This window comes from Phlebotomus papatasi, chromosome 3, assembly GCF_024763615.1.
Source record: "Phlebotomus papatasi isolate M1 chromosome 3, Ppap_2.1, whole genome shotgun sequence".
Classification (NCBI taxonomy): domain Eukaryota; kingdom Metazoa; phylum Arthropoda; class Insecta; order Diptera; family Psychodidae; genus Phlebotomus; species Phlebotomus papatasi.
Window position 1 is genome coordinate 51746928 of NC_077224.1, and position 10200 is coordinate 51757127.

At 33.6% G+C, this 10200-nt stretch overlaps 1 protein-coding gene across 1 annotated transcript in view; it reads right to left on the minus strand.

Annotated features, from left to right (window-relative positions):
• The window catches only part of LOC129807224 (protein gustavus), a 121211-nt gene extending 111881 nt beyond the window's left edge, over positions 1 to 9330 (minus strand). Inside the window, exon 1 of the mRNA XM_055856341.1 lies at positions 9088 to 9330. The gene's annotated coding sequence lies outside the window, so the exon portion shown is untranslated. The remainder of the gene's footprint in view (positions 1 to 9087) is intronic.
• Positions 9331 to 10200: the final 870 nt, after the last annotated feature.

Here is a 10200-nt window from a genome sequence, read left to right on the forward strand (position 1 = left end):
GCAATAACTTAGCCCCTATGAAATGGATCGACCTCAAATTTTAGTACGTAATAGCAGAGTGTAAAATCTTTCGATTACAAAAAATTAAGCTCCCCAATTCCCTTGATCTGAGCTAAGAAGGGGTCAAAAAATGTACTTTCAAATGGCCATAACTCCGCTTCTAATTGTCAAAAATTGAAAATTTTTGGTGTTTTGAAAAGCTCTCGTAGAGTACAATCCTTACAATACCATAACTTCATACGATTTAATCTAAGGTCGAATATTTCTAAAACTAAACAATGCTTTTTCTTTAAATTTAACTATGTCGTAGATGAGATCGAAACCTTTCCAACGGGGGGTCACACTCCTCCTTTGATGTTCCCTTGAGCTTGAAAATTCGATTGTGAACTGAATTTTGGGTGTAAAGAATCATGTCGAGCAAACTATTGCCTCTGGCAAAAAAGGATAACATTAGCACGTCGTGATTGTTTACCCCTAAAATTCAACTCACAATCGAATTTTAAAGTCTTTCATCTTGCAAACATTGCAAGATTGCATGTAGAGAATCTCAGCTACCATATATAGCTCACTTCTTGCCTAATTTTCGGTTTTGTGAAATCATTATCTGAGATTCTATACATTTTCAGATTTGTGAAACAATTTAATTAGTAGTAAATCACAGAGTAATAATTCTGAATTATAGTCCTTTTCCTTATTGTTACGTTTGTAACCTGGTTATTACCCAATAAAGTACTGTTTCGCAAAGCTAGGACGTACTACCATTTCTTTTTTTTTATACATTTTCACATGTTTAGGCATTACAACGATTAGTAAAAAAAGAATATAATTTTTCCTGTTATTTTGACATTAAAAAAACATTAAGACGACACTGAAATTCTACATTTCATTCGTCACCTCTCAAGCGACGTCAAGTAGCTAAGTAAAGAATAGCAACTAAATCCCTGAATTGATGCTTTACTTGGAAGAGAACGATATTAACCCATTCAGTCAATGTACCAGAAATACTTGAGATAGAATGTTCATATTTTTGGATAAGTTTCTTACAGATTAATAGATTAATTTTTTGAAAAGAAATTTTTTTTATCTATTATGGGGTCGCGGGGAGCTGCTGTTAAACACACGCCTTAACGGTCACTGAATTTAAATTCTTTACAGTAATTCACTACAAACTCTATTGATTAAGATAGAGTAACTATCCAAGAACATAAATTGACAATCAGAATTCAAATCAGAAAAGAGGATGAAGGCTAATTTTTTAACAAATTCGACGCGATGTCGAATTTTCCGTTCGCCATTTTGAGCAAAAATTTTGCATGACCTTCCGCGAAGCAAGAAAACAATAACAAAATGTATTTTCATCTCTGTCGGACTATTTTTCCCAAGTAATTGAAGAACTAAAGTTATTAAAAATCCATTTCCGACAGCAATTCGGATAAAAATTGCACCAGGAATAAATCATCTAATATCACTCAATTTGCGTATGATGTATAATACCATGGTAAGGAATGGGTTAAAGCCAGAATTAGGATGAAATTACATTTCTATTACTTTAAGAATGAGGCTTTCACTAAAGATAATAAAAAAGAAAAACAACTGCATATAGGATGTGTTTTATATGTTACTTTCCATTCTTTTGAAAAAAAAAAATCTATTTCAGGAATATCTCGATCGAGAAGAAATTTAAGAATATTGTCCCCCAAAGGTCAAGTAATTGAATAATTATAATAATGTCCATATAACAGTTAATGTTGGGAAATACCAGAAGACCAATCACATATTGTCATTAACCTTTGTATTTGCAAAACCGGTAGTGAAAAAAACGCATCAGGAAATAAAGACCCTCTGCAATTAATATTTAGGGAGAAATTTGTTATTAATAAGTTGATCCAGGTCATGTAGTCGAAGAAATTGGAACAAGTCATACTAGATTTGTTAGGTCAACCTCAATTTAATTTAAAGCTTTCGAAACTTGAATTGATCTCTATGCAACAAGATGACCCATAAGCAACATACAACTAACTCAAGGACCCAAACCAAATTCATAAAGACAAGAAATAATGAGATACGATTAATGTAAGCAATGAGTGAAAAAATAAAAAAGAACCAAGACGTCTATTTAATTACATTTTGTCATCATCAGGTCAAGCCATCTGTACAATTCAATGTACAAACAAAATCGAGAGAAGGTCACCACCTCGGTAATACAGTCTTCCATCCAACCACCCAAAAGAGAACCTCATTTGCGTGCGACCATTTACAATATATTATTTGTAATGGGAAGCACATATAAAACCTCTAAGTAAAATCCATACGTCAAGGTGAAGAACAATTGAGTAGTAATATAAATAACATTTCGTAACACTACAATCGTATTTGCTATTCAAGACACTTTTTTTCTTCTTTCTCTCAATTTTATTATACACGTGTTACAATTTTTTGTTTTAAGTTGACGCATTGAGCGAGCTTTATAAAATTTTCCTCCAACTTAATTACAAGTGTGGAAAAGTTTTGTAGCTTTGACAAAACTTGCTAGACCAAAAGGTGCTCTACAGAAAAATCGTGAGGAAAACCTGTTGAAAATCAACTGGCAAAAAGTCAGACGCAAACCCGCAAAAAGAATCAATAAAGTAAACTCATTCCGTAGTTAAATTACATGTATGTCAACGTATTATTTCAAAACTTCCAACTACTTTTCCTGTCTCCACACAAACTAAAGCTTTACCGATGATAGTGCAACACGGAGTAGAGGAAGAAACTTGCACTATGAAACTTGAAATACCACAAATTGCTCGACTTTTCTTAATATCTTATTCCTATACTCAAAAAAAAAACTAATACACTAAAGTATGCTTTTTTACAGTCTTGTAACTTTTCCTCGACAAAATCCCCAAGAGAGAAACATATGCTGAGGTAACAGTAGTCAACACGCCAAATAGATAGGTACATTGCCCAAGATCCACTCTATCATATTGCACTAATCATTATGTATTGCCCGGTATTTGTAGCACAAAATACTACATTTCACATATCTCTCACCTTCTAAATATATCACCCCAGACTGGCACAGTAAAAATTAACTCATTACTTCCGTAATTATCCAATAATTTCCCACATAAACTCCCATATTCAACCCACTTAAAATGTCAACCCTCAAATACACTCTATCAAAGTTTCATAATGAGAGAAATGCTAAGTTTATCTCCCCTGAAAGTACTTAATTCTCTCTTTTTTCCAAATTTTTGTTCCCAAAATTGTGTCAGACAAACGAAAAAAGAGACAGAGACTTTTATTTCCAACATCACAAAAGCATCATTAGCATGTCAGCAATCATAATTTCTTTTTTTTTCCACCAAAAATATCCCGCTATACTCTATAAAACCGTATAAATTGAAATTATGAGACACGTAACAATCATAACAATATTAGCACATAAGAGCCAAGAGTCTTTGTGATATTTTGAGGTGCAGAAAAGGCAAAACAATGAAAATATGTGTGTATTCAAATAAACAATCTAATTTGTAATAAATAAAAATGTTAAACAAAACATTATTGGTATTGTATTTGATTTACAAATAATTTCCTGCAAATTTTATAAACAAGAATTTACCAGAAGTATGAGTAATCGTATTGAATTCCAAAATCTAATACAGGAGTGGTCAAGCGAAGTAAAATAGTTCTGATGAATAAAATTATTTAGTAGTCCAAGTCACTGGGTGGAATTCCATTTTGTGTGTGTCATTCTTTTTTTTTTAATTACCGATTCACAACCGATTTCAAAATTTTTCTTAATTGAAGTACAAGTAAAGCAACTGAATTTTGCAAAAAAAAAAAAATCTGTCAGTAGAGACCGATATAAATTTGTATAGGATTCAAAGACCTTTCAAATGAATCCAAAACTTGTTCCAATCGGTAAAGAAACACGCTTCACAGCGCTGTTTAACTTTTGACCTTGAAAAATCGGTAAGAGAAATAGTTCAAGGTCATTGGTTAATATGGGAACGCTGTCTAAGCGAAACAACTTCCAAATGAATCCAAAACTTGTTCCAATCGGTTAAGAAATCCGCTTGGCAAAACTTTTTAACTTTTTAACTTTTAACCTTGAAAAATCGGTAAGAAAAATGGTTCAAGGTCATTGGTTAATATGGGGATCTCGTGATTAATGATCCCTACTTTATAAGAAGTTTTCGTCAATATTTGAAACATTATTGATTCGAGTTCTTTCTACCTATCGTCTCCTCAAAATGAAACTGTCCTAAGTACATTTATTTTTTATCAGCATTTGTTGCTAATGACGTATCATGAAGCGTCGTTTTTACTACGATTGCAGATACAAAGGTGCAGTTATAACAGTTTAATTTTGAGGAGACGCTATAATAGGAAAAACTGTCAATTTTTTTCAATATAATGCTGAATATTCTGGCTTTACTAAAATTACAGCTAATTAAGTCAGTCTCTCTCAAAAAGATTACCCTTAAGTGACATAGTGTTCGAGTAGCTAGATCCACCGAAAGAGGACACCACTGGTATCAATTCAAATGGGGACCCCTATAAGGGGTTACTTAACGATATCAGAGAGTGATTCCATCCACAATATGACCATAAATTTCTCTAGTGTGTAGAGGCCATAGTATGATAAAGTGTTGAAACTATGACACATCAGATGCACCTTCCCTTAAAAACATTGTTCAACTGGCAAGATAATTTCACTCTGATCAACTGGTTCAAGAGAACTCTTGAAACGAAGACACCAGAGTGAGGATCTATGCTTTAAATTGAGGCTAATTAAAATTATAGCAGCTTCTCAAGTGTATTCTTGCAAAAGGTAAAGCAACTGCTATAATACGAAGAACCGAAGAAAGGTCACAATCAATCAAGATGTAGCGAATATCACGCTAACGTGTCCACGTATTTTAATGCCTTATTACATTGTAGTAGTTCCTAAGAGCCTTGAAGAATCGAGCTCATGCTATATTCTTCCCTATAGGACAAAGTTTATCACTTTGTGCTACTACATCTTCAATGTTTCTTTTATCGATTTCACTGACTCCTTCATGAAATTTTTTTAATTGCCGAAAGAATAAGATTACGAGTACACTTGTACAGTAACCCTAGATGAAAGTCCTTCGAACCGTTAAAGGAATTACTTGTGAAGTTCGAGTAAAGACCTCTACATATTGGGATCAATTTTCGTCAAAAACTGCATTTTTGACAGAATTTTGACGTTTCTGACTACAGCACTGCAGCCAATTTCCTTCAAAAAAGCTATTTTTGACGAAAATTGTTCTCAATGCGGAATGCGGAATGCGGCCGTTCGAAAGGTTCTACTTCTTCGTGTTAAAGATTACAATTTCGGAGTAGACCTAATACAAGGTGAGTGAAGAAAATTAAGGATCTTGCTTAGAAACACATCAGAATATACTAGAAACACCATCCTGAAGTGTCGAAGGACATAAACACACACAGAAAAATGGAAGATCCCTAAAGAGAAACAACCAGGAATTTAATTTTAAATCCCATCCGATGAATGTCAATGCACTAATTCTGAATCCTTGACCATTTAATTTTAGTTGGAACTAGCTAATCCCAAGATATTTAGCTGAGATTATATACAATCTCATTTTAATTTTTCAGCTAATGCCGATTTGAAAGTAAATCAGAGAGAACATACCTAAAAACCTGTTGTAAGTTCGAAAGTTTAAAGAAACGAGTTACACAAAAGTGATCAAGTTCATTTATTTTAATTAAATTTCAATTCAAAAACGTTCTGCCATCCTGAAAATCCACAAAACTACACAACAATTTGCTTTTTGCATCAAACGCTTGCACATTTTTGTTGACATAGTTGACGATTGAAGTGTCAAGGATACCGAAATTCGAAATGGCGGAACAATCAGTGCTAAAGCGGCGAGTACGTAAACTTACACTTTAGGGTTTCGATGGATTTTCGGATAGGTTCGGTTTGGCTTTGGAGTAGCTTTGTCTCTTCGAAAGGTTTTTACTGGACGGAGCCAATGTATAATAATTTGGGTTGATCTTTTACCGTCAAATTTTTTCTGGATCGAAGATCAGTCTGTGCGTATTTTCGGTATTTTCGGTCAGTGTATAACAATTTGAGATAAATCTTTACTGCCCAATTTTACAATATAAATATTCTCGAGGATCAACCTGATTCTAATTGGACCTTATAGTCGTGTAACATAGACGCTATCAGAGAACACTTCCCTAGATAGTGAGAGGTTCCCAGTTCAATCCTACGTGGAGGCTGGAATTTTTACTGCATTTTCTCTAGTGTGAGAATTGGGTATCAGTTCTTTGTTCTGATTTATGTCATTTGACAAAAAATGCAATACGAACTCAGTTCGTAAAATTTCACGTTAAATGTTATAGTTATAACCCTAACTGTGTTTTTACACTTTCACATTAAAATTTTAATATGATTCACATTAATTGTTGCTGGTCAGAGTCCAAATGTGTAATTTGTGTGTTTGAATAATTTTATATTCAAAATTTGATCTATTTGTTGATAAAAAGGCAGACTTGACCCGTAAAATTTGATATAAATTGATTTATAGCAGTAATGCGAAAAATTAATGCTATTTTCTCTTTAATTTTTTAATGTGAAAAATATTTATGCTTAAGGTAAATTTAAACTTATTTTTGCAGGCCAAGTCCACTTATTTATAAATAAATAGAAAAACACCAAATATTAAGTGACTCAAAGACACAAATAACATATTTGGACGCTCACAAGCGACAATTAATGTGAATCACATTAAAATTTTAATGTGCAAGTGTGATAACGCCGTAAGAATCATATTCCTATTATTTTTTAAATTGATTATAGTAAGAGTCCAATAGTATTATATATAAACCAATACACACCTGCACCAATTACGCTATTGGATTCATTTACAATATTCATAAGTTCAAAAAAAAGTTACAGTTTTATCAAAAAAAAGTACTAAGATCTTCCATAAAACGACCAAAAACTTTAAAATAATGTTGATTAACAATAAAAGAATCATTTACACTAGTTCAGTTCAGATTTACACTATTGAAGGTTTCGTATAAAGAATCTTTTTATACCACTGAATAGAGTAGTTTGCTTCCACAGTAATATTAATATTTTTTGAAGGTTATGTCCAACATAACCTCATTTTGTAATAAATTATTGACATGTCAATAAAGTATATTCAATTAAAAATTGTATAAAATATTATTATATCACTCGAGTAATTTTTTCAACACAAATTTTCTTTAAAAATTGATGAATTGAAGGAAATTTCTCATATTGCAGTGGAGAAAAATGTCAAAATTCCGTCAAACCGGCAACTTTTTTTTACGAAAATTACTCCAATTACAAAATGTCAAAAATTCCATTTTTGACAGATTTTTGACGTTTCTAGTACAGTATTCTCTCTCTCAATCGGCTGTGTAATTCTTTATAATTTAGCGTTTTTTGTGGAATTTACAATGATTTTGACGCCCAAATCTAGGAATAATTTGGATGACATTTTGCCCCATAGGGGAAAGTACTCTCCCTTCGAACGTTCATGCCTTTGAATAATATGAATTTTCTTTTATTTTTCTTAAGAGACTTGAACCTTTTTATTAAATATTTGTTAGCTTATCACCAATTGTTGATAATTACGTGATAATTTTGTGGAATTCTCTTAGGAAAAATAAGAGAAATTCACATTATTCGAAGGCATGAACGTTCGAAGAGAGAATACTTTTCCCTATGCCCGATTGAGAGAGAGTCTACTGTACCTACATAGCGGTGCAGAGATTTCTTCCAAAAAACCTATTTTTGACAAAAATTGCACCCATAATGTGTGGCGGCCTTAAAGTTATTCCAAGTGTAAATTAGTGTTTAAAAATAGGAGAATTGGGTCCAATATCAAACAAATTATTTACAGAAATCAATTTTTCAAGTATTCCTACGCACACTTGAAATTACGAGCAATAAGTACAGAAGAAAAGAATCCCGTTCTTCAATTTGAACATAAATTCCGAACTCACGAAATATTTATTATCCATAAAATGCAAATTGACCTCAGAAAACTCATGTGTGCAAAAAGTAAACAATCAAGATTTTTGACAGCTGTACAAAAAAAGTGACAGTGTCTCCAAAAATAGTGCGCCAATTTGAAAAATCCCCCAGAACATTTTGATGATATCACAACGTTACAATGTTTATTTCGGAATTTGTGTTTTTGAAAAAAATAAAATGAATTTGCCTCTTGTGCCAGAAAAAAAATTCCGACAAAATCACAAGAGACTTGCACCTGAAACTTTCGCGTGTTTCGAGGGTGTCGCGAATGGCATTGACACAAATTCACTGTCGGTACGGAGACCTAGTTTTCTCAACCCCTGCCACAGGGTTACCATGCTCAGAGACTTCATGGGAAATGGACAGTTCTGAGATTGACCGCAACGTGACCCAATTGGCGTGCGTGATCTCGATCGTGAGCATCTCTTAAAATAATCACCGAGAGATGGCATACGAGAGAAAAGAGGATAGAAGATGAGAATGAGAGATTTGCAAGGGGACCTTTTGTACAAAGATGCTCCTCGCACCACGAAGGAATGGAGAGCCTGGCAAGATGAATTGTGTCAATATTTGCTCATCATTCAGCCATCTATTCAATCAATCTCTACGTCTAATTGCCTCGCGGAATAGGCCAAGAAAGAGATGGAACAACAACAGATGATGGCGTCAGAGAGAGTCAAAATGATAAGAACAATCTCCCGCGACCAAGACTTGGTCCAATTTCCTTATTTAGCAAAGAAAACACGGAAACAACACTGAATCATCAACTGGATCCAACTGGTTAGCATCCCTGGATCTTTCCAGTGGAACTGCCCATGAAAATGCATCAGACAGGAATTGCCATTGGCTTGAACTTGGCCAATTTAGGGGATGCATCCGCCATTTTGACATTTATGAGGGTTGTCTCTTCCTATTTTCCCCTCACTTAAACCACCCTAAACCCCACATTTCACCACGCAATTCCTACAATTCATCTGTCCAAGGACATTCCTCCCAAATGCAATTCAATTTTCACTCTCACAGAAGTACTTTACCTCAAAATTCCCGGTAAATGCACAGCAGACTCTCCTGGGAAGAGTACTCTCGTCGATTTTTCACCACTTTTCACTCTTTCCTGACAATTTGTTTAGATTACCATGCACTGCGTTAGTTTATTGAGACTTTTGGCACTTTTTACTAGCAGTTCACTGAGATTTTTAGCTAAAATTTACGCAGATAAACTCGCAGCAAAAGCGCTCACTCGCTCCTCTCGCACAAGAACAAGACTGTTGTGTTTCATATGGCAGCCCATGTAAATATGGCAATCCGGCAAATATTTGACACAACTGACAGCATTTTGTCAAAAAATGCTGTCAGTTTCCCGGCTGCAGAGCAAGTAATTAGAAAGGAACACTATGTACTATACATATACCCTATAAAGTAGTACTTGGTAATCAGACATAAATCACATTCGCTCCAATTGAATAAAACAGAATGAAAATGATAAAAATATAAATAAAACGAAAATCATAAATCCTAATTTAAAATTTAACAGTTTATGATTGATTTTCGCACAGTTTGTTTTTAAAAAAAAAAATCTTATTCACTTTTCGCTAAGATTTTTTACAATTGTCACACTCCTAGCAAAGTCCATTCCAATTTGTAGACTTTGGCGAATGCAGTGCCCGCTCTCTAATCCGGATTGGCGTAATCCGGACGAGTTCTCGACGGTTAGGGGGAACTGGGGCAGTAGTAAACTGGGGTAGTTGTAAACACTGTGATTTTTTCACTAATTTTAAGACTCCAGAGGATAAAATCCATAAGCATTCATAGATACCATGGGGATGTATGCACACAGATGAATTGGTCAATAAAATCCTAGTACTTTAAAAATAAAAATCATTTTTCTCGAAAATGTTAATATTTCGATTATTTTGGTCATTTGGATTTCCATCTAAAAATTGAGAACTGTGTAAAATAATCGAAATGTAGCAATACCAGTTCTTTCCTACAACCTTTAGGGTTATATTAATGTATTTACTAAAGATATTGAGATTCTCAATTTTTTAAAAGAATTAACAATTGGACAGAAAACAGCATTTGGGGTAGATGTAAACAAGCAATTTTCCTGTAATTGTAGATGTCGTGAGTGTAGAATAAATGGCAAT